At 49.5% G+C, this 26,980-nt stretch overlaps 2 non-coding genes and 5 pseudogenes across 2 annotated transcripts; 5 read left to right on the top strand and 2 right to left on the bottom strand.

The window, feature by feature from the left end:
• Nucleotides 1-1,787: 1,787 nt before the first annotated feature.
• LOC119948194 lies at nucleotides 1,788-3,366 on the top strand (annotated as a pseudogene).
• Nucleotides 3,367-6,402: 3,036 nt separating this feature from the next.
• LOC119948193 lies at nucleotides 6,403-9,437 on the top strand (annotated as a pseudogene).
• Nucleotides 9,438-11,330: 1,893 nt separating this feature from the next.
• LOC119948192 lies at nucleotides 11,331-12,901 on the top strand (annotated as a pseudogene).
• Nucleotides 12,902-14,778: 1,877 nt separating this feature from the next.
• On the bottom strand, nucleotides 14,779-14,850 carry TRNAA-CGC. The gene has a single exon. It is a non-coding gene; the product is annotated as a tRNA-Ala (tRNA).
• Nucleotides 14,851-16,000: 1,150 nt separating this feature from the next.
• Nucleotides 16,001-25,066, top strand: LOC119948190 (annotated as a pseudogene).
• TRNAA-CGC lies at nucleotides 20,138-20,209 on the bottom strand. The gene has a single exon. It is a non-coding gene; the product is annotated as a tRNA-Ala (tRNA).
• Nucleotides 23,495-24,455, top strand: LOC119947848 (annotated as a pseudogene).
• Nucleotides 25,067-26,980: the final 1,914 nt, after the last annotated feature.

Here is a 26,980-nt window from a genome sequence, read left to right as displayed (position 1 = left end):
GTCCCCGAAGGGGAATGTGCCACTAAAATGGATTGCATTCATTCATTCATAGAATCGTATTTATCGAGCGCTTATTGTGTGCAGAGCACGGGACTAAGCGCTTGGGAAGTTCTAGTCGGCAACATATAGAGACGGTCCCTACCCAACGACGGGCTCACAGTCTAGAAGACGGAGAAAGGCAACAAAACAAAACATGTGGTCAGGTGTCTAGTCATCAGAATAAATAGAAGTAAAGCTAGATGCACATCGTTGACAAAATAAATAGAAGGGTAAATATGGGCAAGTCAAATAAATAGAGTAAATCTGTACAAACGTATATACAGGTGCTGTGGGTAGGGGATCGAGGTAGGGCAATTCATTCATTCAATCGTATTTATTGAGTGCCGACTATGTGCAGAGCACTGTACTTTGGGGAGGGGGAGAGGAAAAAGGGGGCTGAGTCTAGGAATCCAAGCATGCCAGTCAAAGGAACAAAATAGAAAGTGGGAAGGCCTTGACGTAAATGGCCGGGTAGCAGATTTGGATTGTATAAATAAATATATAATTTTTTATATATGTTATGTATAGTAAACAATTAAATAAATAAATAAAAATGGATATTACTCTATGTAATTTACATGTACATATTTACTTGTACATAATATGAATACTAAAATAAATACATAAATATAAATATATATTACTCTATGTATTTTACTTGCACATATTTACTATTCTATTTAGTTTGTTAATGATGTGCATATAGCTTTAATTCTACTTGTTCTAACGATTTTGACACCAGTCCATATGTTTTGTTTTGTTGCCTGTCTAGACCCTGAGCCTGTTGTTGGGTCGGGACCGTCTCCATATGTTGCCCACTTGGACTTCCCAAGCGCTTATTACAGTGCTCTGCACGCAGTAAGTGCTCAATAAATACGATTAAATGAATGAATTGAGGAAAGCTTCATTTTTGGGGGAGGGACGTCACACGCTGCTCAGCCCCCACTGAGAGCTCAGAGATGAAGGCCCAGTGATGGCTGGATTCTAGAAGTGCTGAGTCCCCGGCGCTCCTCCTCGGCAGGGTGGAGAGAAATAGGAATCGTGTGGCGCTTGGTGCTATTGATTGATAAGGGGGGCTCTCTAGGCCCATTTAGGGAGAGAACTAACCCATCTTTGTGGACCCAGGGAGGAAGAGTCGCTAGGAAAAGCACAGTAATTACAACCTTCCAGACCTGGAAAGAAAATAGGAGGCAACTGTGATGGCCAATCCATAGGAGCAGTTTGGCGGTATGGCTAGCTTCATGGCAGGTGGGAGGGACAGCGCACGCTAATAAGCCCCCACGGAAAGCTCGGAGTTTGAAGGACAAGAGAAGCAAAAACTCCTCACTCTCGCTTCAAAGGCTGTCCATCCCCTCGCCCCCTCCAACCTCACCTCCCTTCTCTCCTTCTCCAGCCCAGCCCGCACCCTCCGCTCCTCTGCCACTGCTAACCTCCTCACTGGGCCTCGTTCTCGCCCGTCCCACCGTCGACCCCCGGCCCACGTCCACACCCTGGCCCGGAATGACCTCCCTCCGCACATCCGCCAATCTGGCTTTCTCCCTCCCTTCAAAGCCCTACTAAGAGCTCACCTCCTCCAGGAGGCCTTCTCAGACTGAGCCCCCTTTTTCCTCTCCTGCTTCCCATCCCCCCCACCCTACCTCCTTCCCCTCCCCACAGCACCTGTACATATATATATATTCATATATTCATTCAACGCAGCGGCAAACCTATGCACTCCTTGCACAGTATGGGCCCGAATCCCAAGCACAATGTCGAAGGGACCTTCAATTGGCATTGATCTTGGCACCACCTACTCCTGCGTAGGAGTCTTCCAGCATGGAAAAGTGAAAATCATTGCCAATGACCAGGGAAATCGAACCACCCCCAGTTACGTCGCCTTCACAGACACAGAGCGTCTTATTGGAGATGCTGCAAAGAATCAAGTTGTGATGAACCCCACCAATACGGTTTTTGATGCCAAGCGTCTGATTGGCCGTCGATTTGATGATGCGGTTGTCCAGTCAGATATGAAGCATTGGCCCTTGACGGTGGTGAATGATGCAGGCAGCCCAAAGGTCCAGGTGGGGGAGACCAAAAGCTTCTATCCAGAAGAGGTGCTATCTATGGTCCTGACAAAGATGAAGGAAATTGCTGAAGGCTTACCTTGGGAAGACAGTCACTAATGCTGTGGTCACAGTTCCAGCTTACTTCAATGAATCCCAACGTCAAGCGACCAAAGATGCTGGAACAATCGCTGGTCTCAATGTGCTCCATATCATCAATGAGCCAACTGCCGCTGCTATTGCTTTTGGCTTGGGCAAGAAGGTTTGTGCCGAGGAGAAATGTGTTGATCTCTGACCTTGGAGGTGGTACCTTTGATGTCTCCATCCTCACCATTGGAGATGGGATCTTTGAAGTGAAGTCAACAGCTGAGATACCCACCTGGGTGGGGAGGACTTTGACAACCGCGTGGGTCAATCATTTCATTGCCGAGTTCAAGCGCAAGCACAAGAAGGACATCAGTGAGAACAAGCGTGCCATCCGCCGCCTGCGTACCACTTGTGAGCGAGCCAAGAGCACCCTTTCCTCCAGCACCCAGGCCAGCATTGAGATTGATTCCCTCTACGAGGGCATCGACTTCTACACCTCCATTACGCGAGCCCGCTTCGAAGAGCTGAATGCTGACCTGTTCCGTGGCACCCTGGATCCCGTGGTGAAGGCCCTTCGAGATGCCAAGCTCAATAAGTCCCAAATCCATGATATCGTCCTGGTTGGCGGCTCCACCCGAATCCTCAAGATCGAGAAGAAGTCCTACAAGACTTCTTCAATGGCAAGGAGCTGAAAAAGAGTACAAATCAGGATGAGGCTGTCGCCTACGGTGCAGCTGTCCTAGGCCGCCATTGTGTCAGGAGACAAGTCTGAGAATGTGCAGGATCTTCTGCTGTTAGATGTGACCCACCCCGTCCCCTGGGAATTGAAACAGCGGGAGGGGTCATGACTGTCTGGATCAAGCGCAATGCCACCATCCCCACCAAGCAGACACAGACTTTCACCACCTACTCAGACAACCAGCCTGGTGTACTCATTCAGGTTTATGAAGGTGCGAGAGCCATGACCAAGGAAAACAACCTGTTTGGGAAGTTTGAGTTGACTGGCATCCCTCCTGCTCCCCGAAGTGTGCCTCAGATTGAGGGTCACCTTTGACATCGACGCCAGTGGCATCCTGAATTTGTCTGCTGTGGACAAGAGCACAGGCAAGGAAAACAAGGCCACAATCACCAATGACGAAAGGGGCGTCTGAGTAAAGAAGACATCAAGCGCATGGTGTACGAGGCAGTGTACCTCTAATGTATCCGAAGCCAGCCTGGATCAACAGTGACAGTGGGGAGCAAAGGAAGTGTGCATCGGGCCACAGCAGGAGTGATTTGCCCTACAGAGAACTCACCCCCTCCAGGGAGGCCTTCCCAGACTGAGCCCCCTCCTTCCTCTCCCCCTCATCCCCCCCTCCATCCCCCTCATCTTACATCCTTCCCTTCCCCACAGCACCTGTATATATGTATATATGGTTGGTACATATGCATTACTCTATTTATTGATTGATTGATTTGACTTGTACATATCTATTCTATTTATTTTCTTTTGTTAATATGCTTGGTTTTGTTCTCTGTCTCCCCTTCTAGACTGTGAGCCCTCTGCTGGGTCGGGACTGTCTCTGTATGTGTCAACATGTACTTCCCAAGATCTTAGTGCATTGCTCTGCACACAGGTAAGAGCTCAATAAATACGATAGATTGATTGAATGAAAGTGGAAAAAGGGGGGCTCAGGTCTGGGAAGGTGAGTCGGGCCAGGAGGCACCCCTTTGTAGGAGGGATTAAGAGTGTACTAACTGTTTACCTGTGGGAGGACCGAGGGATGCCAACGTCCCACTCAATACGGCCAACGAGAAAGCCGTTGAACTCAACGGCCAAGCGAGAAGCCGTTGAGAACTCAACGGGCCAGCGAGAAGCCGTTGAACTCAACGGCCAACGAGAAGCCGTTGAACTCAGACGGGCCAAAGAGAAGCCGTTGAAGCTCAACGGACAGCGAGAAGCCGTTGTAACTCAACGGCCAGCGAGAAGGCCGTTGAACTCACCGACAGCGAGAAGCCATTGAACTCAACGGCCAGCGTGAGAGCCGTTTTTAACTCAACGGTCCAATGAGAAGCCGTTAGAACTCAACGGCCAACGAGAAGCTATTGAACTCAACGGACAACGAGGATGTGTTGGCTCCCGTGGGAGCATCTCGGGGAGGGGCCGAGGGGGAGTTGGACCCTGTCAGTCACGGGTGGAGATTATGCAGAGGAGAGGTATGCGTCGAAACCGCCACCAGCATAAACGCGTCCTGCGCTCAGTCCCTGGACCGGTGGGCGGCCCATGTGCTGAGCCCTCCGGGATTGGAGTGTGGATTAAACCTGCTGACTAGGAGCGGCCCGTTGTCTCTGTGCTCTCTATGCTTCACCTCTCTGTGAGTAGTAAGTAGTAGGGTGAGGACTAGGTGGTCTCTGTGTGCCACTAAAAATGGATTGCATTCATTCATTCATTCAATCGTATTATTCGAGCGCTTACTGTGTGCAGAAGCAGTGGACTAAGCGCTTGGGAAGTTCTAGTCGTCAACATATAGAGGACGGTCCCTACCCAACGACGGGCTCACAGGTCCTAGAAGACGGAGACAGGACAACAAAACAAAACAGTGTTGGTCAAGGTGGTCAAGGTCAGTGCAGGAATAAATAGAAGTAAAGCTAGATGCACATCATTGACGAAAATAAATGGTGGGTATAATATGGGCAAGTCCACATAAATAGAGAAAGTAAAGTCAGTACACAACATATATACAGGTGTTGTGAGGAGGGGGAAGGGAGGTAGTGGTGATCCATTCGAGATCATATTTATTGAGCGCTGACTATTTGCAGAGCACTGGTACTTTGGGGAGGGGGGGAGAAGAAAACGGGTGGCTGAGTCTAGGAATCCAAGCATGCCAGTCAAAGGAACAAAAAAGGAAGGTGGGAAGGCCTTGACGTAAATGGCCGGAGGGTAGCAGATTTGGGATTGTAAAAATAAATGCTAATTTTTTATATATATATAGGTTATGTAATGTAATATGAACATAAAATTTATTAAAGTAGAAACGGATAATACTCTAGTGTAATTTACTTGTACATTTTACTTGTACATAATATAAATACTAAAATAAATAAATAATATAAATATATATTATTCTATATATTTTACTTGCACATATTTACTATTCAGATTTAGTTTGGTTAATGATGTGCATATAGCTTTAATTCTACTTGTTCTAAACGATTTTGAGTACCAGTCCATATGTTTTGTGTTTGTGTTGCCTTGAATACACCCTGAGCCTGTTGTTGGGGTAGGGGGCCGTCTCCATATGTTGCCTACTGTGGACTGTCCCAAGCGCTTATTACAGTGCTCTGCACCCAGTTAAGCGCTCAATAAATACGATTGATTGAATAATGAATTGAGGAAAGCTTCATTTTGGGGGGGAGGGGACTTCACACGCAGCTAAGCCTGCCACTGAAATGCGCAGAGATGAAGGGCCCAGTGAGTGGCTGGGATTCTAGAAGTGCGAGTCCCCGGCGCTCCTCCTCGGCAGGGTGAGAGAAGATCGGAATCGTGTGGCGCTTGGTGCTATTGATTGATAAGGGGGGCTCTCTAGGGCCCATTTAGGGAGAGAACTAGTGCCCATCTTTGTGGACGCAGGGGAGGAAGAGGGTCCGCTAGGAAAAGCACAGTGATTATAACCTTCCAGACATGGAGAGAAAATAGGAGGCAACTGTGTGATGGCCAAAGTCCATATGTGGAGCAGGTTTGGCGGATATGGCTAGCTTCATGGCAGGTGGGAGGGGACAGCTCACGCTAATAAGCCCCCACTGAAAGCTCGGAGTTGAAGGCCAGAGCTGAAGCAAAAACTCCTCACTCTCGCTTCAAGGCTGTCCATCCCCTCGCCCCCTCCTAACTCACCTCTCTTCTCTCCTTCTCCAGCCCGGCCCGCACCCTCCGCTCCTCTGCCACCGCTAACCTCTCACTGGGCCTCGTTCTCGCCCGTCCCGCCGTCGACCCCCGGCCCACGTCCACCCCCTGGCCCGGAATGACCTCCATCCGCACATCCGCCAATCTGGCTTTCTCCCTCCCTTCAAAGTCCTACTAAGAGCTCACCTCCTCCAGGAGGCCTTCTCAGACTGAGCCCCCTTTTTCCTCTCCTGCTCCCCATCCCCCCAACCCTTCCTCCTAACCCTCCCCACAGCACCTGTACATATATATATTCATATATTCATTCAACGCAGCGGCAACCCTATGCACTCCTTGCACAGTATCGTCCCGGATCCTAGGCACAATGTCGAAGGGACCTTCAGTTGGCATTGATCTTGGCACCACCTACTCCTGCGTAGGAGTCTTCCAGCATGGAAAAGTGGAAATCATTGCCAATGACCAGGGAAATCGAACCACCCCCAGTTACGTCGCCTTCACAGACACAGAGCGTCTTATTGGAGATGCTGCAAAGAATCAAGTTGCGATGAGCCCCACCAATACGGTTTTTGATGTCAAGCGGCTGATTGGCCGTTGATTTGATGATGCGGTTGTCCAGTCAGATATGAAGCATTGGCCCTTCACGGTGGTGAATGATGCAGGCAGGCCAAAGGTCCAGATGGAGTACAAAGGGAGGCCAAAAGCTTTTATCCAGAAGAGGCTATCTATGGTCCTGACAAAGGTGAAGGAAATTGCTGAAGCTTACCTTGGGAAGACAGTCGCTAATGCTGTGGTCACAGTCCCCACTTACTTCACTGAGTCCCAACCTCAGGAGACCAAAGATGCTGGAACAATCGCTGGTCTCAATGTGCTCCGTATCATCAATGAGCCAACTGCCGCTGCTATTGCCTATGGCTTGGACAAGAAGGTTGGTGCCGAGAGAAATGTGTCATCTGACCTTGGAGGTGGTACCTTTGATGTCTCCATCCTCACCATTGGAGATGGAATCTTTGAAGTGAAGTCAACAGCTGGAGATACCCACCTGGGTGGGGAGGACTTTGACAACCGCGTGGTCAATCATTTCATTGCCGACTTCAAGCGCAAGCACAAGAAGGACATCAGTGAGAACAAGCGTGCCGTCCGCCGCCTGCGTACCGCTTGTGAGCGAGCCAAGTGCACCCTTTCCTCCAGCACTCAGGCCAGCATTGAGATTGATTCCCTCTACGAGGGCACGACTTCTACACCTCCATTATGCGAGCCCGCTTCGAAGAGCTGAATGCTGACCTGTTCCGTGGCACCCTGGATCCCGTGGTGAAGGCCCTGTGAGATGCCAAGCTCAGTAAGTCCTAAATCCATGATATCGTCCTGGTTGCTGGCTTCACCCGAATCCTCAAGATCGAGAAACTCCTACAGGACTTCTTCAATGGCAAGGAGCTGAAAAAGAGTATCAATCAGGATGAGGCTGTCGCCTACGGTGCAGCTGTCCAGGCGGCCATTGTGTCAGGAGACAAGTCTGAGAATGTGCAGGATCTTCTGCTGTTAGATGTGACCACCCCGTCCCTGGGAATTGAAACAGCGAGAGGGGTCATGACTGTCTGGATCAAGCGCAACGCCACCATCCCCCCAAGCAGACACAGACTTTCACCACCTACTCAGACAACCAGCCTGGTGTACTCATTCAGGGTTATGAAGGTAAGAGAGCCATGACCAAGGACAACTACCTGCTTGGGAAGTTTGAGTTGACTGGCATCCCTCCTGCTCCCGAGGTGTGCCTCAGATCGAGGTCACCTTTGACATCGACGCCAGTGACATTTTGAATGTGTCTGCTGTGGACAAGAGCACAGGCAAGGAAAACAAGACCACAATCACCAATGACAAAGGGCGTCTGAGTAAAGAAGACATCGAGCACATGGTGCAGGAGGCAGAGAAATACAACGATATAGATGAGAAGCAGAGAGACAAGGTGTCTTCCAAGAACTCTCTCGAGTCCTATGCTTTCAACATGAAGGCAACGGTTGAGGATGAGAAGCTCCAGGGCAAGATCAGTGATGATAAGCAGAAAATCCTGGACAAATGCAACGAAATCATCAACTGGCTGGATAAGAACCGGACTGCTGTAAAGGAAGAGTTTGAACACCAACAGAAGGAGCTGGAGAAGGCCTCACCCTGTCAGCATGCATCCCGTGACCGTCGGTATTCTGTCCCACTCCCTGCACACAGTGGCCATCCCGGATCCCAGTCCCGCAGGCACAAGCTCAAAATTACTCCATCCCAGGCCCTGCTCCCACCACCTCCCTGGAGTACCTCTAATGTCTCCGAAGCCAGCCTGGATCAACACTGGCAGTAGGAACACTGGCAGTAGGGCCCTAGCAGGAGTGATTTGCCCTACTGAGAGCTCACCTCCTCCAGGAGGCCTTCCCAGACTGAGCCCCCTCCTTCCTCTCCCACTCATCCCCCCTCCATCCCCTCGGCTTACCTCCTTCCCTTCCCCACAGCACCTGTATATATGTATATATGTTTGTACATATTTATTACTCTATTTATTGATTGATTGATCTTGTACACATCTATTCTATTTATTTTATTATGTTAATGCGTTTGGTTTTGTTCTCTGTCTCCCCCTTCTAGACTGTGAGCCCACTGTTGGATAGGGACTGTCTCTATATGTTGCCAACTTGTACTTCCCAAGCGCTTAGTACAGTGCTCCGCACACAGTAAGTGCTCACTAAATACGATTGATTGATTGATATATTTGTACAGATTTATCCCTCTATTTTACTTGTACATATTTACTACTCTATTTATTTTGTCAATAATGTGCATCTAGCTTTATTTCTGTTTACTCTGATGACTTGACACCTGTCCACATATTTGTTTTGTTGTCTGTCTCCCACTTCTAGGCTGTGAGCCTGTAGGTGGGTAGGGACCGTCTCTATATGTTGCCGACTTGTCCTTCCAAGCGCTTAGTCCAGTGCGCTGCACACAGTAAGCGCTCAATAAATATGATTGAATGAATGAATGAAAGAGGAAAAGGGGGCTCAGTCTGGGAAGGTGATTATCGGGCCAGGAGGCACCCTTTGAGGAGGGATTAAGAGTGACGAACTGTTACCGTGGAGACCGAGGGATGCCAACGTCCCACTCAACGGCCAACGAGAAGCCGTTGAACTCAACGGCCAACGGGAAGCCGTTGAACTCAACGGCCAACGAGAAGCTTGTCGAACTCAAACGGACAGCGAGGAGGGTTGGCTCCTGTGGGAGCATCTCGGGAGGGCCGAGGGGAGTTGACCCTGTCAGTCACGGGTGAGATTATGCAGAGGAGAGGATGCATCGAAACCGCCACCAGCATAAACGGCCTGCGCTCAGTCCCTGGACTGGTGGCGGCCATGTGCTGAGCCCCCCGGATTGGAGTGGGATTAAACCTGCCTGACTAGGAGCGGCCCGTTTCTCTGTCCTCTCTATGTAGCACCTCTCTGTGAGTGGTAATAGTAGGGTGAGAACTGGGTGGTCTCTGAGGTCCCCGAGGGGGAATGTGCCACTAAAATGGATTGCATTCATTCATTTATTCATTCAATCGTATTTATCGAGCGCTTACTGTGTGCAGAGCACGGGACTAAGCGCTTGGGAAGTTCTAGTCGGCAACATATAGAGACGGCCCCTACCCAACGACGGGCTCAGGGTCTAGAAGACGGAGACAGACACCAAAACATGTGGTCAGTTGTCAAGTCATCAGAATAAATAGAAGTAAAGCTGGATGCACATCATTGACAAAATAAATAGAAGGGTAAATATGGCAAGTAAATAAATAGAGTAATAAATCTGTACAAACATATATACAGGCGCTGTGGGGAGGGGAAGGAGGTAGGGCGACTCATTCATTCAATCGTATTTATTGAGCACTTACTATGTGCAGAGCACTACACTTTGGGGAGGGGGAGTGGAAAAAGGGGCTGAGTCTAGGAATCCAAGCATGCCAGTCAAAGGAACAAAATAGGAGGTGGAAGGCCTTGACGTTAATGGCCGGGAACAGATTTGGATTGTATAATAAATACATAATTTTTATATTATATATGTTATGCATATATTATAAATAATGAAATAAATAAATAAATGAAAATGAATATTACTCTACGTATTTTATTTGTACATATTTACTTGTACATAATATAGATAATAAAATAAATAAATATAAATATATTGCTCTTTGTATTTTACTTGCACATATTTACTATTCTATTTAGTTTGTTAATGATGTGCATATAGCTTTAATTCTACTTGTTCTGACGATTTTGACACCAGTCCACATGCTTTGTTTTGTTATCTGTCTAGACCCTGAGCCTGTTGTTGATAGGGGCCGTCTCCATATGTTGCCCACTTAGACTCCCCAAGCGCTTATTACAGTGCTCTGCACCCAGTAAGCGCTCAATAAATACGATTGATTGAATGAATGAATTGAGGAAAGCTTCATTTTAGGGGGAGGGACGTCACACGCTGTTCAGCCCCCACTGAAACCTCAGAGATGAAGGCCCAGTGATGGCTGGATTCTAGAAGTGCTGAGTCTCCGGCGCTCCTCCTCGGCAGGGTGGAGAGAAATCGGAGTCGTGTGGCGCTTGGTGCTATTGATTGATAAGGGGCTGTCTAAGCCCATTTAGGGAGAGAACTAGCCCATCTTTGTGGACCCAGGGAGAAGAGTCGCTAGGAAAAGCACATTAATTATAACCTTCCAGAGCTAGAAAGAAAATAGGAGGCAACTGTGATGGCCAATCCACAGGAGCAGTTTGGCGGTATGACTAGCTTCATGGCAGGTGGGAGGGACAGCGCACGCTAATAAGCCCCCACGGAAAGCTCGGATTTGAAGGACAAGCGAAGCAAAAACTCCTCACTCTCTACTTCAAGGCTGTCCATCCCCTCGCCCCCTCCTACCTCACCTCCCTTCTCTCCTTCTCCAGCCCAGCCCGCACCCTCCGCTCCTCTGCCACCGCTAACCTCCTCACTGGGCCTCGTTCTCGCCCCCCCGCGGTCGACCCCCGGCCCACGTCCACCCCCTGGCCATGAATGACCTTCCTCAGCACATCCGCCAAGCTGGCTCTCTTCCTTCCTTCAAAGCCCTACTAAGAGCTCACTTCCTCCAGGAGGCCTTCTCAGACTGAGCCCCTTTTTGCTCTCCTGCTCCCCATCCCCCCAACCCTACCTCCTTCCCCTCCCCACAGCCCCTGTATTCATTCATATACTCATTCAACGCAGCGGCAACCCTACGACCTCCTTGCATAGTATCGGCCCTGATCCCAGGCACAATGTCGAAGGGACCTTCAGTTGGCATTGATGTTGGCACCACCTACTCCTGCGTAGGAGTCTTCCAGCATGGAAAAGTGGAAATCATTGCCAATGACCAGGGAAATCGAACCACCCCCAGTTACGTCGCCTTCACAGACACAGAGCGTCTTATTGGAGATGCTGCAAAGAATCAAGTTGTGATGAACCCCACCAATACGGTTTTGATGCCAAGCGTCTGATTGGCCGTCGATTTGATGATGCGGTTGTCCAGTCAGATATGAAGCATTGGCCCTTCACGGTGGTGAATGATGCAGGCAGGCCAAAGGTCCAGGTGGAGTACAAAGGGGGACCAAAAGCTTCATCCAGAAGAGGTGCCATCTATGGTCCTGACAAAGGTGAAGGAAATTGCTGAAGCTTACCTTGGGAAGACAGTCACTAATGCTGTGGTCACAGTCCCCACTTACTTCAATGATTCCCAACTTCAGGAGACCAAAGATGCTGGAACAATCGCTGGTCTCAATGTGCTCCGTATCATCAATGAGCCAACTGCCGCTGCTATTGCTTATGGCTTGGACAAGAAGTTGGTGCCGAGAGAAATGTGTTCATCTTGACCTTGGAGGTACCTTTGATGTCTCCATCCTCACCATTGAGATGGGATCTTGAAGTGAAGTCAACAGCTGGAGATACCCAGCTGGGTGGGGAGGACTTTGACAACCGCATGGTCAATCATTTCATTTCATTGCCGAATTCAAGTGCAAGCACAAGAAGGACATCAGTGAGAACAAGCGTGCCGTCCGCCGCCTGCGTACCGCTTGTGAGCAAGCCAAGCACCCTTTCCTCCAGCACCGAGGCCAAATTGAGATTGATTCCCTCTACGAGGGCATCGACTTCTACACCTCCATTACGCGAGCCCGCTTCGAAGAGCTGAATGCTGACCTGTTCCGTGGCATCCTGGATCCCGTGGGAAGGCCCTGTGAGATGCCAAGCTCAATAAGTCCCAAATCCATGATATCGTCCTGGTTGGCGTCCACCCGAATCCTCAAGATCCAGAAACTCCTACAGGACTTCTTCAATGGCAAGGAGCTGAAAAGAGTATCAATCCGGATGAGGCTGTTGCCTACAGTGCAGCTGTCCAGGCGGCCATTGTGTCAGGAGACAAGTCTGAGAATGTGCCGCATCTTCTCCTGTTAGATGTGACCCCCCCCGTCCCTGTGAATTGAAACAGCGGGAGGGGTCATGACTGTCTGGATCAAGTGCAACCCACCATCCCCACCAAGCAGACACAGACTTTCACCACCACTCACAGACAACCAGCCTGCTGTACTCATTCGGTTTATGAAGGTGCGAGAGCCATGACCAAGGAAAACAACCTGCTTGGGATGTTTGAGTTGACTGGCATCTCTCCTGCTCTTCGAGGTGTGCCTCAGATCGAGGTCACCTTTGATATCGACGCCAGTGGCATTCTGAATGTGTCTGCTGTGGACAAGAGCACAGGTAAGGTAAACAAGAACACAATCACCAATACAAAGGGTGTCTGAGTAAAGAAGACATCAAGCGCATGGTGCACGAGGCAGTGTACCTCTAATGTCTCCGAAGGCAGCCTGGATCAACACTGACAGTGGGAGCAAAGGAATTGTGCATCGGGCCACAGCAGGAGTGATTTGCCCTACAGAGAGCTCACCTCCTCCAGGAGGCCTTCCCAGACTGAGCCCCCTCTTCCTCTCCCCCTCATCCCCCTCTCCATCCCCTCATCTTACCTCCTTCCCTTCCCCACAGCACCTGTATATATGCATATGTTTGTACATATGCATTACTCTATTTATTGATTGATTGATTTGACTTGTACATATCCATTCTATTTATTTTCTTCTGTTTATATGTTTGGTTTTGTTCTCTGTCTCCCCCTTCTAGACTGTGAGCCCACTGTTGGGTAGGGACTGTCTCTATATTTCAACTTGTACTTCCCAAGCGCTTAGTACATTGCTCTGCACACATAAGAGCTCAATAAATACGATTGATTGATTGAATGAAAGTGGAAAAAGGGGCTCAGTCTGGGAAGGTGATGATCGGGCCAGGAGGCACCCTTTGAGGAGGGATTAAGAGTGACGAACTGTTACCGGAGACCGAGGGATTGCCAACGTCCCACTCAACGGCCAACGAGAAGCCGTTGAACTCAACGGCCAACGAGAAGCCGTTGAACTCAACGGACATCGAGAAGCCGTTGTACTCAACGGCCAGCGAGAAGCCGTTGAACTCAACGGCCAACGAGAAACCGTTGAACTCAACGGACAGCGAGAAGCCGTTCAACTCAACGGCCAACGAGAAGCCGTTGAACTCAACTGAAAGCGAGAAGCCGTTGAACTCAACGGCCAACGAGAAGCCGTTGAACTCAACGTACCGCGAGAAGCCGTTGAACTCAACGGACAGCGAGAAGCCATTGAACTCAACGGACAGCGAGAAGCCGTTGAACTCAACGGCCAAGGAGAAGCCGTTGAACTCAACGGACAGCAAGGAGGGTTGGCTCCCGTGGGAGCATCTCGGGAGGGCCGAGGGAGTTGACCCTGTCAGTCACGGGTGAGATTAGGCAGAGGAGAGGATGCATCGAAACCGCCACCAGCATAAATGGCCTGAGCTCAGTCCCTGGACCGGTGGGCGGCCGTGTGCTGAGCCCTCCTGCGATTGGAGTGGGATTAAACCTGCCTGACTAGGAGCGGCCCGTTTGTCTCTGTGCTCTCTATGTTGCACCTCTCTGTGAGTGGTAATAGTAGGGTGAGGACTGGGTGGTCTCTGTGGTCCCCGAGGGGAATATGCCACTAAAATGGATTTCATTCATTCATTCATTCATTCAATCGTATTATATCAAGCGCTTACTGTGTGCAGAGCAGGGGACTAAGCGCTTGGGAATTCTAGTCCGCAACATATAGAGACGGCCCCTACCCAACGACGGGCTCGCAGTCTAGAAGACGGAGACAGACACAAAACAAAACATGTGGTCAGGTGTCAAGTCATCAGAATAAATTGAAGTAAAGTTAGATGCACATCGTTGACAAATTAAATATACGGGTAAATATGGGCAAGTAAAATAAATAGAGTAATAAATCTGTACAAACATATGTACAGTGCTGTGGGGAGGGAAGGAGGTAGGGCGATTCATTCAATCGTATTTATTGAGCGCTGACTATTGCAGAGCACTGTACTTTTTTTAATGGCATTTATTAACTGCTTATTATGTGCAAAGCACTGTTCTAAGCGCTGGGAGGTTACAAGGTGATCAGGTTGTCCCACGGGGTTCACAGTTCTAATCCCCATTTTACTGATGAGGTAACTGAGGCACAGAGAAGTGAAGTGTCATGCCCAAAGTCACACAGCTGACGGTTGGATGGAGCCGGGATTTGAACCCATGACCTCTGACTCCAAAGCCCGGGCCCTTTTCCACTGAGCCACGCTGCTTCTCAAAATAATTGGAGATGCCGGGGATCGAACCCGGGGCCTCATACATGCGAAGCATGCGCTCTACCACTGAGCTACATCCCCTCTGAAAATAGGTAAAACCACTAACCCCAACAGTTACGCATTGAGGGCCCACAGCCTGGTGGAGAGCAGGGCCCAAAGAGGAGAGATAATAACAATGATGGCATACGTTAAGCGCTTACTATGTGCAAAGCACCATTCTAAGCGCTGGTACAACCTGATACAAGGTGATAGGTTGTCCCACGTGGGCTCACAGTCTTCAACCCCATTTTACAGATGAGGAACTGAGGCCCATAGACGTTAAGTGGCTTGCCCAAGGTCACACAGCTGACCAAGTGGCTGAGGCGGGACTCGAACCCATGACCTCTGGGGGCTGAGTCTAGGAATCCAAGGATGCCAGTCAAAGGAACAAAATAGGAAGTGGGAAGGCCTTGACGTAAATGGCCGGGGAGCAGATTTGGATTGTATAAATAAATACATAATTTTTTATATTATATATGTTATGTATATAATTATAAACAATAAAATGAATAGAAATGAATATTACTCTATGTAATTTACTCGTACGTATTTACTTGTACATAATATAAATACTAAAATAAAATAAATATAAATATGTATTACTCTATGTATTTTACTTGCACATATTTACTATTCTCTTTAGTTTGTTAATGATGTGCATATACCTTTAATTCTACTTGTTCTAACGATTTTGACACCAGTCCATATGTTTTGTTTTGTTGCCTGTCTAGACCCTGAGCCTGTTGTTGGGTAGGGGCCGTCTCCATATGTTGGCCCACTTGGACTTCCCAAGCGCTTCTTACAGTGCTCTGCACCCAGTAAGCGCTCAATAAATACGATTGATTAAATGAATGAGTTGAGGAAACCTTCATTTTGGGGGAAGGGACGTCACACGCTGCTCAGCCCCCACTGAAAGCTCAGAGATGAAGGCCCAGTGATGGCTGGATTCTAGAAGTGCTGAGTCCCCGGAGCTCCTCCTCGGCAGGGTGGAGAGAAATCGGAGTCGTGTGGCGCTTGGTGCCATTGATTGATTAGGGGGCTCTCTAGGCCCATTTAGGGAGAGAACTAGCCCATCTTTGTGGATGCAGGGAGGAAGAGTAGCTAGGAAAACTACAGTAATTATAACCTTCCAGACCTGGAAAGAAATTAGGAGGCAACTGTGATGGCCAATCCATAGGAGCAGTTTGGCGGTATGGCTAGCTTCTTGGCAGGTGGGAGGACAGCGCACACTAATAAGCCCCACGGAAAGCTCGGAGTTGAAGGCCAAGCGAAGCAAAAACTCCTCACTCTCGCTTCAAGGCTGTCCATCCCCTCGCCCCCTCCTACCTCACCTCCCTTCTCTCCTTCTCCAGCCCGGCCCGCACCCTCCGCTCCTCTGCCACCGCTAACCTCCTCACTGGGCCTCGTTCTCGCCCGTCCCGCCGTCGACCCCCGGCCCACGTCCACCCCATGCCCGGAATGACCTCCCTCCGCACATCCGCCAATCTGGCTTTCTCCCTCCCTTCAAAGCCCTACTAAGAGCTCACCTCCTCCAGGAGCGTTCTCAGACTGAGTCCCCTTTTTCCTCTCCTGTTCCCCATCCCCCCACCCTACCTCCTTCCCCTCCCCACAGCACCTGTACATATATATATATATGAATATATATATGAATATATGAATGAATATGAATGTACTCATATTCATTCATATATTCATTATATATGAATGAATATGAATGTATTCATATATCATTCATATATTCATTCAACGCAGCGGCAACCCTATGCACTCCTTGCACAGTATCGGCCCGGATTCCAGGCACAATATCGAAGGGACCTTCAGTTGGCATTGATCGTGGCACCACCTACTCCTGCGTAGGAGTCTTCCAGCATGGAAAAGTGGAAATCATTGCCAATGACCAGGGAAATCGAACCACCCCCAGTTACGTCACCTTCACAGACACAGAGCGTCTTATTGGAGATGCTGCAAAGAATCAAGTTGCGATGAACCCCACCAATACGGTTTTTCGATGCCAAGCGTCTGATTGGCCGTCGATTTGATGATGCGATTGTCCAGTCAGATATGAAGCATTGGCCCTTCACGGTGGTGAATGATGCAGGCAGGCCAAAGGTCCGGTGGAGTACCAAGGGGAGACCAAAAGCTTCTATCCAGAAGAGGTGCCATCTATGGTCCTGACAAAGATGAAGGAAATTGCTGAAGCTTACCTTGGGAAGACAGTCACTAATGCTGTGGTCACAGTCCCAGCTTACTTCAATGAATCCCAACGTCAGGCGACCAAAGATGCTGGACCAATCGCTGGTCTCAATGTGCTCCGTATCATCAATGAGCCAACTGCCGCTGCTATTGCTTATGGCTTGGACAAGAAGGTTGGTGCCGAGAGAAATGTGTTGATCTTTGACCTTGGAGGTGGTACCTTTGATGTCTCCATCCTCACCATTGGAGATGGGATATTTGAAGTGAAGTCAACAGCTGGAGATACCCAGCTGGGTGGGAGGACTTTGACAACCGCATGGTCAATCATTTCATTGCCGAATTCAAGTGCAAGCACAAGAAGGACATCAGTAAGAACAAGTGTGCCGTCCGCCGCCTGCGTACCGCTTGTGAGCAAGCCAAGTGCAGCATTGAGATTGATTCCCTCTACGAGGGCATCGACTTCTACACCTCCATTACGCGAGCCCCGAAGACGTGAATGCTGACCTGTCCCGTGGCATCCTGGATCCCGTGGGGAAGGCCCTGTGAGATGCCAAGCTCAATAAGTCCCAAATCCATGATATCGTCCTGGTTGGCGGCTCCACCCGAGTCCCCAAGATCCAGAAACTCCTACAGGACTTCTTCAATGGCAAGGAGCGGAACAAGAGTATCAATCCGGATGAGGCTGTTGCCTACAGTGCAGCTGTCCAGCGGCCATTGTGTCAGGAGACAAGTCTGAGAATGTGCAGGATCTTCTCCTGTTAGATGTGACCCCCCCGTCCCTGTGAATTGAAACAGCGGGAGGGGTCATGACTGTCTGGATCAACTGCAACGCCACCATCCCCACCAAGCAGACACAGACTTTCACCACCTACTCAGACAACCAGCCTGGTGTACTCATTCAGGTTTATGAAGGTGCGAGAGCCATGACCAAGGACAACTACCTGCTTGGGAAGTTTGAGTTGACTGTCATCCCTCCTGCTCCCCGAGGTGTGCCTCAGATCGAGGTCACCTTTGATATCGACGTCAGTGGCATTCTGAATGTGTCTGCTGTGGACAAGAGCACAGGCAAGGAAAACAAGAACACAATCACCAATGACAAAGGGCGTCTGAGTAAAGAAGACATCAAGCGCATGGTGCACGAGGCAGTGTACCTCTAATGTCTCCGAAGCCAGCCTGGATCAACACCGACAGTGGGAGCAAAGGAATTGTGCATCGGGCCACAGCAGGAGTGATTTGCCCTACAGAGAGCTCACCTCCTCCAGGAGGCCTTCCCAGACTTAGCCCCCTTTGTTCCTCTCCCCCTCATCCCCCTCTCCATCCCCCTCATCTTACCTCCTTCCCTTCCCCACAGCACCTGTATATATGCATATATGTTTGTACATATGCATTACTCTATTGATTGATTGATTTGACTTGTACATATCTATTCTATTTATTTTCTTCTGTTTATATGTTTGGTTTTGTTCTCTGTCTACCCCTTCTAGACTGTGAGCCCACTGTTGGGTAGGGACTGTATCTATATGTTGCCAACTTGTACTTCCCAAGCGCTTAGTACATTGCTCTGCACACATAAGAGCTCAATAAATACGATTGATTGATTGAATGAAAGTGGAAAAGGGGGCTCAGTCTGGGAAGGTGATGATCGGGCCAGGAGGCACCCTTTGAGAGGGATTAAGAGTGACGAACTGTTATCGTGGAGATCGAGGGATTGCCAACGTCCCACTCAACGGCCAACGAGAAGCCGTTGAACTCAATGGCCAACGAGAACCCGTTGAACTCAACGGCCAACGAGAAGCCGTTGAACTGAACGGACAGCGAGAAGCCGTTGTACTCAACGGACAGCGAGAAGCCGGTGAACTGAACGGCCAGCGAGAAGCCGTTGAACTGAACGGCCAGCGAGAAGCCGTTGAACTCAACGAACAGCGAGAAGCCGTTGAACTCAACGGCCAACGAGAAGCCGTTGAACTCAACGGACAGCGAGAAGCCGTTAAATTCAACGGACAAACGAGAAGCCGTTGAACTCAACGGACAGCGAGAAGCCGTTAAACTCAACGGACAACGAGAAGCCGTTGAACTCAACGGACCGCGAGAAGCCGTTGAACTCAACGGACAGCGAGAAGCCATTGAACTCAACGGACAGCGAGAAGCCGTTGAACTCAATGGCCGAGAAGCCGTTGAACGGGAGGGTTGGCTCCCGTGGGAGCATCTCGGGGAGGGCCGAGGGGAGTTGACCCTGTCATCACGGGTGAGATTAGGCAGAGGAGAGGATGCATCGAAACCGCCACCAGCATAAATGGCCTGAGCTCAGTCCCTGGACCGGTGGCGACCGTGTGCTGAGCCTTCCCGGGATTGGAGTGGGATTAAACCTGCCTGACTAGGAGCGGCCCGTTGTCTCTGTGCTCTCTATGTTGCAGCACCTCTCTGTGAGTGGTAATAGTAGGGTGAGGACTGGGTGGTCTCTGAGGTCCCCGAGGGGGAATATGCCACTAAAATGGATTTCATTCATTCATTCATTCATTCAATCGTATTTATCAAGCGCTTACTGTGTGCAGAGCAGGGGACTAAGCGCTTGGGAAGTTCTAGTCCGCAACATATAGAGACGGCCCCTACCCAACGACGGGCTCACAGTCTAGAAGACGGAGACAGACACAAAACAAAACATGTGGTCAGGTGTCAAGTCATCAGAATAAATTGAAGTAAAGTTAGATGCACATCGTTGACAAATATAAGGGTAAATATGGGCAAGTAAAATAAATAGAGTAATAAATCTGTACAAACATATGTACAGGTGCTGTGGGGAGGGGAAGGAGGTCGGGCGATTCATTCAATCGTATTTATTGAGCGCTGACTATGTGCAGAGCACTGTACTTTTTTTTTAATGGCATTTATTAACCGCTTATTATGTGCAAAGCACTGTTCTAAGCGCTGGGGAGGTTACAAGGTGATCAGGTTGTCCCACGGGGGGTTCACAGTTCTAATCCCCATTTACTGATGAGGTAACTGAGGCACAGAGAAGTGAAGTGTCATGCCCAAAGTCACACAGCTGACGGTTGGATGAGCCGGGATTTGAACCCATGACCTCTGACTCCAAAGCCCGGGCCCTTTTCCACTGAGCCACGCTGCTTCTCAAAATAATTGGAGATGCCGGGGATCGAACCCGGGGCCTCATACATGCGAAGCATGCGCTCTACCACTGAGCTACATCCCCCTCTGAAAATAGGTAAAACCACTAACCCCAACAGTTACGCATTGAGGGCCCACAGCCTGGTGGAGAGCAGGGCCCAAAGAGGGAGAGATAATAACAATGATGGCATACGTTAAGCGCTTACTATGTGCAAAGCACCATTCTAAGCGCTGGTACAACCTGATACAAGGTGATAGGTTGTCCCACGTGGGGCTCACAGCCTTCATCCCCATTTTACAGATGAGGGAACTGAGGCCCAGAGAAGTTAAGTGGCTTGCCCAAGGTCACACAGCTGACCAAGTGGCTGAGGCGGGACTCGAACCCATGACCTCTGGGGGCTGAGTCTAGGAATCCAAGGATGCCAGTCAAAGGAACAAAATAGGAAGTGGGAAGGCCTTGACGTAAACGGCCGGGAGGCCCATTGTTGGGTAGGGACTGTCTCTATATGTTGCCAACTTGTACTTCCCAAGCGCTTAGTAACATTGCTCTGCACACTGTAAGACCTCAATAAATACGATAGATTGATTGAATGAAAGTGGAAAAAGGGAGGCTCAGGGTTAGGAAGGTGATGATCGGGCCAGGAGGCACCCTTCAAGGCCCAGCTGAGAGCTCACCTCCACCAGGAGGCCTTCCCAGACAGAGCCCCTTCCTTCCTCTCCCCCTCGTCCCCCTCTCCATCCCCCTCATCTTACCTCCTGTCCCTTCCCCACAGCACCTGTATATATGGCTTGTACATATTTATTACTCTATTTATTTATGTTATTTGTACATATCTATTTTATATATTTTATTTTGTTAGCATGTTTGGTTTTGTTCTCTGTCTCCCCCTTTTAGACTGTGAGCCCCCTGTTGGAGGGACTGTCTCTATATGTTGCCAATTTGTACTTCCCAAGCGCTTAGTACAGTGCTCTGCAGATAGTAAGCGCTCAATAAATACGATTGATGATGATTAAGAGTGACGAACTGTTACCGTGGAGACCGAGGGATGCTAACGTCCCACTCAACAGCCAACGAGAAGCCGTTGAACCCCAATGGCCAACGAGAAGCCGTTGAACCCAATGGCCAGCGAGAAGCCGTTGAACTCAACGGCCAGCGAGAAGCCGTTGAACTCAACGGCCAGCGAGAAGCCGTTGAACTCAACGGCCAGCGAGAAGCCGTTGAACTCAACGGCCAACGAGAAGCCGTTGAACTCAACGGCCAACGAGAAGCCGTTGAACTCAACGGACAGCGAGGAGGGTTGGCTCCCGTGGGAGCATCACGCGGAGGGCCTAGGGCAGTTGACCCTGTCAGTCACGGGTGAGATTATGCAGAGGAGAGGATAATCGAAACCGCCACCAACATAAACGGCCTGCGCTCAGTCCCTGGACCGGTGGGCGGCCATGTGCTGAGCCCTCCCGGGATTGGAGTGGGATTAAACCTGCCTGACTAGGAGCGGTCCGTTGTCTGTGCTGTCTGTGTTGCAGCTCTCTGTGAGTGGTAATAGTAGGGTGAGGACTGGGTGGTCTCTGTGGTCCCCGAGGGGGAATGTGCCACTAAAATGGATTGCATTCATTCATTCATTCAATCGTATTAATCGAGCGCTTACTGTGTGCAGAGCGCGGGACTAAGCGCTTGGGAAGTTCTAGTCGGCAACATATAGAGACGGTCCCTACCCAATGACGGGCTCACAGTCTAGAAGACGGAGACAGACAACAAAACAAAACATGTGGTCAGGTTGTCTAGTCAGCAGAATAAATAGAAGTAAAAGCTAGATGCACATCGTTGACAAAAAAATAGAAGGGTAAATATGGGCAAGTCAAATAATAGAGTAAATCTGTACAAACATATATACAGGTGCTGTGAGTAGGGGAGGGAGGTAGGGCGATTCATTCATTCAATCGTATTTATTGAGTGCCGACTATATGCAGAGCACTTGTACTTTGGGAAGGGGGAGAGGAAAAAGGGGGCTGAGTCTAGGAAATCCAAGCATGCCAGTCAAAGGAACAAAATAAGAAGTGGGAAGGCCTTGACGTAAATGGCCGGGGAGCAGATTTGGATTGTATAAATAAATACATAATTTTTTATATTATATATGTTATGTATATATTATAAACAATTAATAAATAAATAAAAATGGATATTACTCTATGTAATTTACTTGTACATATTTACTTGTACATAATATAAATACTAAAATAAATAAATAAATATAAATATATATTACTCTATGTATTTTACTTGCACATATTTACTATTCTATTTAGTTTGTTAATGATGTGCATATAGCTTTAATTCTACTTCTTCTGACGATTTTGACACCAGTCCATATGTTTTGTTTGTTGACTGTCTAGACCCCTGAGCCTGTTGTTGGGGTAGGGGCTGTCTCCATATGTTGCCCTCTTGACTTCCCAAGCGCTTATTACAGTGCTCTGCACCCAGTAAGTGCTCAATAAATACGATTGATTAAAATGAATGGAGGAAAGCTTCATTTTGGGGGGAGGGGACGCCACACGCTGCTCAGCCCCCACTGAAAGCTCATAGATGAAGGCCCAGTAATGGCTGCATTCTAGAAGTGCTGAGTCCCCGGCGCCCCTCCCCGGCAGGGTGGAGAGAAATCGGAATCGGTGTGGCGCTCGGTGCTATTGATTGATAAGGGGGCTCTCTAGGCCCATTTAGGTAGAGAACTAGCCCACCTTTGTGGAACCCAGGGGAGGAAGAGTCGCTAGGAAAAGCACAGTAATTGTAACCATTCCAGACCTGGAAAGAAAATAGGAGGCAACTGTGATGGTCAATCCATAGAAGCAGTTTGGCGGTATGGCTAGCTTCATGGCAGGTGGGAGGGACAGCTCACGCTAATACGCCCCCACGGAAAGCTCGGAGTTGAAGGCCAAGCGAAGCAAAAACTCCTCACCTCGCTTCAAGGCTGTCCATCCCCTCGCCCCCTCCTACCTCACCTCCCTTCTCTCCTTCTCAAGCCCAGCCCGCACCCTCCGCTCCTCTGCCACTGCTACCCTCCTCACTGGGCCTCGTTCTCGCCCGTCCCGTCCGCCGTCGACCCCCGGCCCACTTCCACCCCCTGGCCCGGAATGACCTCCCTCCGCACATCCGCCAATCTGGCTTTCTCCCTCCCTTCAAAGCCCTACTAAGAGCTCACCTCCTCCAGGAGGCCTTCTCAGACTGAGCCCCCTTTTCCTCTCCTGCTCCCCATCCCCCCACCCTAACTCCTACCCCTCCCCACAGCACCTGTACATATATATATTCATATACTCATTCAACGCAGCGACAACCCTATGCACTCCTTGCACAGTATCGTCCCGGATCCTAGGCACAATGTCGAAGGGACCTTCAGTTGGCATTGATCTTGGCACCACCTACTCCTGCGTAGGAGTCTTCAAGCATGGAAAAGTGGAAATCATTGCCAATGACCAGGGAAATCGAACCACCCCCAGTTACATCGCCTTCACAGACACAGAGCGTCTTATTGGAGATGCTGCAAAGAATCAAGTTGCGATGAACCCCACCAATACGGTTTTTGATGCCAAGCATCTGATTGGCCGTCGATTTGTTGATGCGGTTGTCCAGTCAGATATGAAGCATTGGCCCTTCACGGTGGTGAATGATGCAGGCAGGCCAAAGGTCCAGGTGGAGTACAAAGGGGAGACCAAAAGCTTCTATCCAGAAGAGGTGCTATCTATGGTCCTGACAAAGGTGAAGGAAATTGCTGAAGCTTACCTTGGGAAGACAGTCACTAATGCTGTGGTCACAGTTCCCACTTCAATGAATCTCAACGTCAGGAGACGAAAGATGCTGGAACAATCGCTGGTCTCAATGTGCTCCGTATCATCAATGAGCCAACTGCCGCTGCTATTGCTTATGGCTTGGGCAAGAAGGTTGGTGCCGAGAGAAATGTGTTGATCTCTGACCTTGGAGGTGGTACCTTTGATGTCTCCATCCTCACCATTGGAGATGGGATCTTTGAAGTGAAGTCAACAGCTGGAGATACCACCTGGGTGGGGAGGACTTTGACAACCGCGTGGTCAATCATTTCATTACCGAGTTCAAGCGCAAGCACAAGAAGGACATCAGTGAGAACAAGCGTGCCGTCTGCCGCCTGCGTACCGCTTGTGAGCGAGCCAAGCGCACCCTTTCCTCCAGCACTCAGGCCAGCATTGTGATTGATTCCCTCTACGAGGGCATCGACTTCTACACCTCCATTACACGAGCCCGCTCCGAAGAGCTGAATGCTGACCTGTTCCGTGGCACCCTGGATCCCGTGGTGAAGGCCCTGTGAGATGCCAAGCTCAATAAGTCCCAAATCCATGATATCGTCCTGGTTGGTGGCTCCACCCGAATCCTCAAGATCGAGAAACTCCTACAGGACTTCTTCAATGGCAAGGAGCTGAAAAAGAGTATCAATCCGGATGAGGCTGTCGCCTACGGTGCAGCTGTCCAGGCCGCCATTGTGTCAGGAGACAAGTCTGAGAATGTGCAGGATCTTCTGCTGTTAGATGTGACCACCCCGTCCCTGGGAATTGAAACAGCGGGAGGGGTCATGACTGTCTGGATCAAGCGCAACACCACCATCCCCACCAAGCAGACACAGACTTTCACCACCTACTCAGACAACCAGCCTGGTGTACTCATTCAGGTTTATGAAGGTGCGAGAGTCATGACCAAGGACAGCAACCTGCTTGGGAAGTTTGAGTTGACTGGCATCCCTCCTGCTCCCGAGGTGTGCCTCAGATCGAGGTCACCTTTGACATCGACGCCAGTGGCATTCTGAATGTGTCTGCTGTGGACAAGAGCACAGGCAAGGTAAACAAGAACACAATCACCAACGACAAAGGGCGTCTGAGTAAAGAAGACATCGAGCGCATGGTGCAGGAGGCAGAGTACCTCTAAGGTCTCCGAAGCCAGCCTGGATCAACACTGGCAGTGGGAGCAAAGGAATTGCGCATCGGGCCACAGCAGGAGTGATTTGCCCTACAGAGAGCTCACCTCCTCCAGGAGGCCTTCCCAAACTGAGCCCCCTCCTTCCTCTCCCCCTCATCCCCTTCTCTCCATCGCCCTCGTCTTACCTCCTTCCCTTCCCCACAGCACCTGTATATATGCATATATGTTTGGACATATGCATTACTCTATTTATTGATTGATTGCTTTACTTGTACATATCTATTCTATTTATTTTCTTTTGTTAATATGTTTGGTTTTGTTCTCTGTCTCCCCCTTCTAGACCGTGAGCCCTCTGTTGGGTAGGGACTGTCTCTGCATGTTGTCAACTTGTACTTCCCAAGCACTTGGTACATTGCTCTGCACACAGTGAGAGCTCAATAAATACGATAAATTGATTGAATGAAAGAGGAAAAAGGGGGTTCAGTCTGGGAAGGTGATGATCTGGCCGGGAGGCACCCTTTGAGGAGGGATTAAGAGTGACGAACTGTTACCATGGAAACCGAGGGATGCCAACGTCCCACTCAACGGCCAAGGAGAAGCCGTTGAAGTCAACTGCCAACGAGAAGCCGTTGAACTGAACGGCCAACGAGAAGCTGTTGAATTCAACGGCCAACGAGAAGCCGTTGAACTCAACGGCCAGCGAGAAGCCGTTGAACTCAACGGCCAGCGAGAAGCCGTTGAAAACAACGGCCAGCGAGAAGCCGTTGAACTCAACGGCCAGAGAAGACGTTGAACTCAACGGCCAACGAGAAGCCGTTGAACTCAACGGCCAACGAGTAGCCGTTGAACTCAAAGGCCATCGAGAAGCCGTTGAACTCAACGGCCAACGAGAAGCCGTTGAACTCAACGGCCAACGAGTAGCCGTTGAACTCAAAGGCCATAGAGAAGCCGTTGAACTCAACGGACAGCGAGGAGGGTTGGCTCCCGTGGGAGCATCTCGGGGAGGGCCGAGGGGAGTTGACATCTGTCAGTCACGGGTGAGATTATGCAGAGGAGAGGATGCATCGAAACCGCCACCAGCATAAACGGCCTGCGCTCAGTCCCTGGACCGGTGGGCGGCCGTGTGCTGAGCCCTCCCGCGATTGGAGTGGGATTAAACCTGCCTGACTAGGAGCGGCCCGTTGTCTCTGTGCTCTCTATGCAGCACCTCTCTGTGAGTGGTAATAGTAGGGTGAGGACTGGGTGGTCTCTGTGGTCCCCGAGGGGGAATGTGCCACTAAAATGGATTGCATTCATTCATTTATTCATTCAATCGTATTTATCGAGCGCTTACTGTGTGCAGAGCACGGGACTAAGCGCTTGGGAACTTCTAGTCGGCAACATATAGAGACTGTCCGTACCCAACGACGGGCTCACAGTCTAGAAGACGGCGACAGACAACAAAACAAAACGTGGTCAGGTGTCAAGTCATCAGAATAAATAGAAGTAAAGCTAGATGCACATCGTTGACAAAATTAATAGACGGGTAAATATGGGCAAGTAAAACAGAGTAATAAATCTGTTCAAACTTATACAGGTACTGTGGGGGGGGAAGGAGGTAGGGCGATTCATTCAATCGTATTTATTGAGCGTTGACTATGTCCGAGCACTGCACTTTGGGGAGGGGGAGAGGAAAAATGGGGCTGAGTCTAGGAATCCAAGCATGCCAGTCAAAGGAACAAAATGGGAAATGGGAAGGCCTTGACGTAAGTGGCCGGGGAGCAGATTTGGATTGTATAAATGAATACATAATTTTTTATATTATATATGTTATGTACACATCATAAACAATAAAATAAATAAATAAATTTAATTACTCTATGAATTTTACTTGTGCATATTTACTTGTACATAATATTAGTACAAAAATAAATAAATAAATAT

Source organism: Tachyglossus aculeatus, chromosome X4, assembly GCF_015852505.1.
Source record: "Tachyglossus aculeatus isolate mTacAcu1 chromosome X4, mTacAcu1.pri, whole genome shotgun sequence".
Lineage (NCBI taxonomy): Eukaryota > Metazoa > Chordata > Mammalia > Monotremata > Tachyglossidae > Tachyglossus > Tachyglossus aculeatus.
Note: the sequence above shows the minus strand (reverse complement) of the source record. Positions and strands in the feature narration are given on the sequence as shown.